Source organism: Apium graveolens, chromosome 4, assembly GCF_009905375.1.
Source record: "Apium graveolens cultivar Ventura chromosome 4, ASM990537v1, whole genome shotgun sequence".
Classification (NCBI taxonomy): domain Eukaryota; kingdom Viridiplantae; phylum Streptophyta; class Magnoliopsida; order Apiales; family Apiaceae; genus Apium; species Apium graveolens.
The window spans coordinates 200,239,080-200,245,980 of NC_133650.1; positions in this window are offsets into that span (position 1 = coordinate 200,239,080).

Here is a 6,901-nt window from a genome sequence, read left to right on the forward strand (position 1 = left end):
CTCAAAAAGCTTTTCAGTTCCGGTTCCGGTTACCTTTACTTCTATTTCCATTTTCTCAAAATCCCTTATCAACTCTTCCGAAGTCATTATCATTCTGAGTCTTTCCTTTCTACTAAGGGCATCAGCCACCACATTGGCTTTCCCTGGATGATAGAGAATCTCACAATCATAGTCCTTGATTAGTTCTAACCATCTCCTCTGGCGCATGTTGAGCTCTTTCTGCGTAAATATGTACTTGAGGCTCTTATGGTCTGTGAAAATCTCGCACTTCTCTCCATACAAGTAGTGCCTCCAAATTTTTAAAGCAAATACTATTGCCGCGAGCTCAAGGTCATGAGTAGGATATCTAACCTCGTATTCCTTCAGTTGTCTCGACGCATACGCAATAACTTTACCGTGCTGCATAAGCACACATCCTAATCCTTTGTGCGACGCGTCACTATATATCACAAAATCTCCTTTTCCGTCCGGCAATGCCAATACCGGAGCCGTTATCAACCTTTTCTTTAATTCCTGAAAACTGTTCTCGCATTTCTCCGTCCATTCAAACTTCTCTGTCTTACGAGTAAGTCGTGTCAAAGGGGCTGCGATCTTCGCAAAGTCCTGTACAAATCTACGATAGTAGCCGGCCAATCCTATGAAACTCCTTACCTCTGTGGGTGTGGTTGGCCTTTCCCAATTTGAGACCGCCTCTATCTTGGAGGGGTCGACCAATACTCCTTCTTTATTGATCACATGCCCTAAAAACTGTACTTCATTCCGCCAGAATTCACACTTCGAGAATTTGGCATATAACTGCTCCTCTCTGAGTATTCCTAGAGCTATCCTCAAATGCTCTGCATGTTCTGCCTCAGTCCTTGAGTAGATCAAAATATCATCGATAAAAACTATCACACACTTGTCCAAGTACTTCTTAAATACTCTATTCATTAAATCCATGAAAGCCGCTGGGGCGTTGGTTAATCCAAAGGACATTACCAAGAACTCATAATGCCCATACCTGGTACGGAACGCTGTCTTGGAAATATCTTCGGGTTTAATCTTTAGTTGGTGATATCCAGTTCTCAGGTCAATCTTGGAAAAATAAACAGCATCCTTTAGCTGGTCGAACAGATCGTCTATTCTAGGCAATGGGTACCTGTTCTTTATGGTTAGCTTGTTCAACTCTCGATAGTCTATGCACAACCTCATGCTCCCATCTTTCTTCTTAACAAATAAAACTGGTGCTCCCCACGGAGACACACTGGGTCTTATCATACCCTTATCCAAGAGTTCCTGCAATTGGATAGCTAATTCCTTCATTTCTAACGGGGCTAACCGGTAAGGTGCTTTTGAAACTGGCGCCGTCCCTGGGGCCAACTCAATAGCAAATTCAATAACTCTATCGGGTGGTAATCCCGGAAGGTCTTGGGGGAATACATCTTCAAATTCGTTGACTACTGGAATATCTTGTAAGTTGGGCACCTCCTTCTGCGTGTCCACCACATAGGCTAGGTAAGCCTCACTTCCTTTTCGTAGCATCCTTTTGGCCTGGGCAATAGTCAAAAATTTCTGCGTCTGCCTCTTTCCTCTAAATATAACTTCTTTCTTCCCTGGGACATTTAACTTAACTTTCTTCCCTTTACAGTCTATTTGAGCATCGTTGCTAGATAGCCAGTCCATTCCCAAAATCACATCAAACTCCCCTAATTTAAAAGGAATCAGATCAACACTGAAAGATTGCTCCCCTATGCCTATCTCACAGGCGGGGTGAATCTGGTTAACAGGAATAATCTCATGATTGGCTATTTCTACTTGTAAGGGTTCTATCAAGGGTTTAGCCTTAAGTCTTAACTTACGCGCAAAGTCCCTTGATATAAAAGATTTAGTTGCTCCCGAATCAAATAAAACATTTGCACTGACTGAATTTAGAGAAAGGGTACCTGCTATCACATCTGAATCTTTCATAGCATCCTGGACTGTCATGTTGAAAGTCCTCGCAGTAGGTGGCTTATTAGAAGCAGCCCTGCTTGCTCCCGAAGCTGCTGGTTTGTTCATTGGGCATTCTCTCTTCCAATGACCTGGGCGTCCGCACTGATGACAAGTGGTGGTTGGAATGACGGCAGGGGCTGACGAAGGGCATTTGTGAGAATAGTGGCCCACTTGCCCACACTTAAAGCAGGTTACTGGCTTTCCTTTACACTCCCCAGTGTGATTCCTTCCACATATGTTACAGGCTGGCAATGGGGGTCGAGACTGGTTGGAATATGACATTCTTGACTTCTGGCCGCCCTGGCTCACACTCACACTCATTGGTCGCTTAAACCCAGTGTTCCTTCCTGGCAGGGACACTGCTCCTCGATTAAATCTAGTTGGGAAGCTCCTTCCTGCGGAACCTCCACCCATGCTCATACTTTTCCTCTTTATTCCTTTCTTCTCTCTTTCCTTCTGCATCTGTTCACTTCCGACTTCTACAATCGTTGCCTTTTGCACCAGAGTGGCATAGTCCGTAAGCTCAAGGATTGCCACCCTATTCTGAATCCATGGTTTCAGTCCCTGCTGAAACCTCCTAGCTTTCTTTTCCTCGGTGCTCACAAACTCCGGCACCAACCTTGATAACTCAGTAAATTTCGCTTCGTACTCTGCTACAGACAAGTTATTCTGCTTTAGCTCCAAGAACTTGAGCTCCATCTGGTTTTCCATAAACCTCGGGAAATACTTTCCCAGAAACAACTGACTAAATCTCTCCCAGGTTATAATAGCATCTGTCTCCATGTTTTTCTTGGCCTCCCACCAGTAGTTAGCTTCTCCTTTCAGAAGGTAGGTAGCAAATACAGTTTTCTGTGCCTCATCGATACTCAAAATCTCAAAAGATTTCTCCATCTCCTTTAACCATGCCCTTGCCTCAACTGGGTCGGCTGATCCGTGGAACTCAGGGGGCTTAAGGGACTTAAAAGCCCTGAAAGAGTTTGCCACAGCATTGTTACTTCCTTGAGGGGGTGGGTTGGGTTGACGTTCCAAATTCTGCCTTAGGAGTTGCATAAACTGGCTCATGGGATCCATGCCTGGGTTTGGTACTGGTTGCTCAACCTCGGTTTCTCCTTCTTCAGCCTCTATCTCAAATCCCTCAACATCATATGTTTCCTCTTCCTCTTCATACAGGGAGTCATCCTGTTCCACATAATCCTCATCTTCCTCTTCACTGTGTTCTTGGTTTCTATTATCCTGATTATGGCTTCCCTGGTCCTCAGATCCAGGGTTCGCCCTAGTTCCAATCTTTCTTGGCGGCATGATTCTGATAATAATAAAAACAATCATTGGGAAAATTCAACGTTAGGTCACAATCATATACAACATTGTGCCTTGCACAGCTCTTATAATGGGGAGAACGTATATCGCAATTCTATTATTTTAAGAAAGTTCTAATACGAAGTGCAGTAATAATAATGATAAAACAGTGATCCCGTCACTATGGAACTGAACTGAAAGGAAACAAATATATACATAATGCGAGAAATACATAGTTTGATCTGGTCAAAAGTACAACAGTGCTACAGTCATCTATCCCAAAAGTGATACACAAGAGTCTATCTGTCTAGTCAGAAAAAGGGATGCTATATACAAGTCAACTATCCCGGAAAATTGGCTCTTACTAAGGCCTCGGCTAACTAGACAACTAGACTATTCCATCATCAATCCTGAATCACACACCGGAGCGGGTCAGCTCCCAAACCCTTTCCATCGCACGACGGAAGATATAGTCGGCCTGCCGCCTGGAGATCCTACCATGCCTGTCCCCCTGGAGCGCTCTGAGCCTCGCTCGGGATGTGAGCTCTATCCCCGTAAGCTCCCTCCTCAAGGATCGGGGTATAGAAGCCCTGGTCTCATAAGCTCGGGTACGCCTACCCGCCCTCTCTGCATCCAACTCCCTCCTGGCCTCATCTAGTCGGCCCTCGGCAACAGCCACTCGGGTCCTCAATACATCCTGAACATATCCATGAGCTAACGAAGACTGCCTGTGGGCAGGGTCAAGAGGTGGTGAATCCGGAGCCGCTGAGGGTGCCTCCTCGGTCTGCCTAGGCTCGGAAGTATGGGTCTCTGAGCTGTCATCATCAGGAATCCAAGATAGTGGTGGAGGGGTAGGGGCTCTGACCACCGGAAGTGTGGGTAAAGGGATACCAGCATACACTACCGTAGATCCAACACGCTCCTCAGCTACTGGGACCTCATCCGGGTCCTCCTCATCTGGAATAGCAATAACCTCTGTCTCTGACTCCTCTGAGGGGTCCTCCTCATCTGAAACAGCAATGACCTCCGTCTCAGGCTCCTCTGAGGGGTCCTCCTCATCCTCCTCCATCTCAGGCTCCTCCTGATCCTCGACATCTAGCAATGCCTCATCATGCTCACGCTCGAACATCTCTGGGTCCTCTATCTCAGGCGCCTACACATTAAACGAGCTAAGTTACTATCATGATACTTATAAGGGTTCCCGTAAGGGTTTTAACTGTCAGCACTACTTTAAGTAGTCCGACCATGAACTTGGCAAGAGTTCTTATTATCTTTGTGAGTTTATTATTATATCGTCGCATCATCTCTGAGGTTTATAACGCTTAGCTCTGATACCATTTCTGTAACACCCCCAGATCCGGGGTCGGGGATCCGGGTTGTCACGGTCTTTCTTTCCACAATATCACTTCACTTAATTAATAATAAATAACCTCATGCTGTGACCCCACACTAACACACACCACAACCCGTTATAGTCTCAGAGATGAAATTGAAATAAGTACAAGTCTTTGAATCCACAATTTAAAATTATTACAACCCAAAATGATTACTTGATAATTTACAGTTAATTGCCATTATCTGCCACAAGTTATAATTATACATAATTTGATTCTCAAAAGTAGATGGTCTGAACTACAATGGATCTACCTCTGCAGCTATAGCAGCTACAACATCATCGGGAAGACGCGGGACGCTTCCCACGCGCTTGCGCTAGGTCTGCTGGAGTCTGGCCATCTCTCCTAACTGTTGTTGTGTGATGAAGAAATAAAGCAAGAGTGAGCCTTACAGCTCGCAAGATAATATGTAGTGATAACAATAATACAAGTATCTAAATGGATACTTACTAGAATCTTTATCGTGTGTAAGATAATTACTTACTAGATATAAGTAAAAACAAGGAATGAAGTTACCAATACTTCCCCACACTTATATCATTTATAAAGCTACTTGAACTATCACCGTTCAAAGTATTATAAGATTCACGAGGTCATCCCATAGATGAGACCACAAATAAAACTTGAAAATATTTGATCTTTGAAATATTTTGAAAAGAGATGAAGTTACGAGATACTTCATTCAATGGATACACCAATAAAAATGTTTGACCCTGTCAATGCTTCGGCAACCACCCATTAGTAGCCTTTCGATCGAAATGCTACGGGTAGTGTTGCAGAATTATCCAAATGGATGATGAACTCATTACGGGAGTTTACCGCGCCAGGAAGACCACTTACGATGATCAGTCGTAGTAGTACAACCCCACCATTTTCTACATATAGAGGAGAACCTGTCGGATTTACTTATCAACCGAACACTGAACTCCTAAGGAATGGACCGCCTTAGCGGAACTTCCAGGCCATTTGGGCCAATATAATAAGGCTGGGCCGGCGCTACTCGACCACTTACGCCACTCCTAGTTCAGATGAAATCCATGACTCTGAAACGTAAAGCTCGTTTCCCCCTTTCCCCAAGTAGAAACTTGTTGATACGGCTCCACCAAGAAGTCGTATCTAGTTGGAAAGGAAAACTCACCGATATTTCCTAGGCGATGCCTGTTAATGGATTAACTTGTTCCAAGAATTTTACTTCCCGAATATTGGGTAAGTAATCAAAAACTCTTTTACCAAGACAGCAACCTTGTTGCGAATATAAAACACACCACCGAGCCGGATCCCCCATGTTTTGAGCGAGTATTTAAATCCCCTTTTTAAAAGGAAGATCTTAAATATAAAAATAGTTTTGGGATCCGCTCTCACTTTTGAAAATCATTTTAAAGACTCGAAAACACTTTAAAGAGTGTTTGGAGTAAAACTGATTTAATGAAGTAAATCAGTCCCCAGAATATTTAGAAAATGACTGAATATTATTATTTAAATAATATTCCCATAAAGAATAATCTTTATAAAAATAATTGAAGTAGAAGTATTAAAACTTATACTTGAAACGAGTATTAAATAACCAAAGATATACTTATATGAAAGTATTATCTTTATTTGAATAATCGAAAATAAGTTTGATTATTAACACCTTATTCTTTAATAAAATAAAGAATATATTTCAGCAAATAATCGGAGTCATAGATCCTCAAATGAATATTCAAATAATATTCATTAAATAATATAAACTGAGTCATAAGCCTTCGAATGAATATTCAAATAATATTCAATAATAACATAAAGAGTCATAAGCCCTCGAATGAATATTCAAAATAATATTCAATAATAAAATAAAGTTAAAGCTATCGAATAAACCTTATTCGATTAAAAGTTTTGAAAACTATGACCATATATATATATAAATATATATATATATATCCATATCCATATATACAAAATCTACTCGGGATCCTCGACTCCCGGTTTTAGAAAATATTTTCACCTTTGGGTCCCTATACTAAGGGTATATGCAAGTTACCGCTATCCTCTAGCATAGGTATTATCAACTGAACCAACAGATATATATTCCAAGAATATGAAACAGGCATGCATATATACCATATCACATGCTACAATATATCGCAAGAATTTGCTAAATAACCAATATGCATTTATCGCAAGATCATGCATATACAAATGTATACATCACAACAACAGTATAACGGATAGAATACTTGCCTGAGCGACTTGGGGGTGAG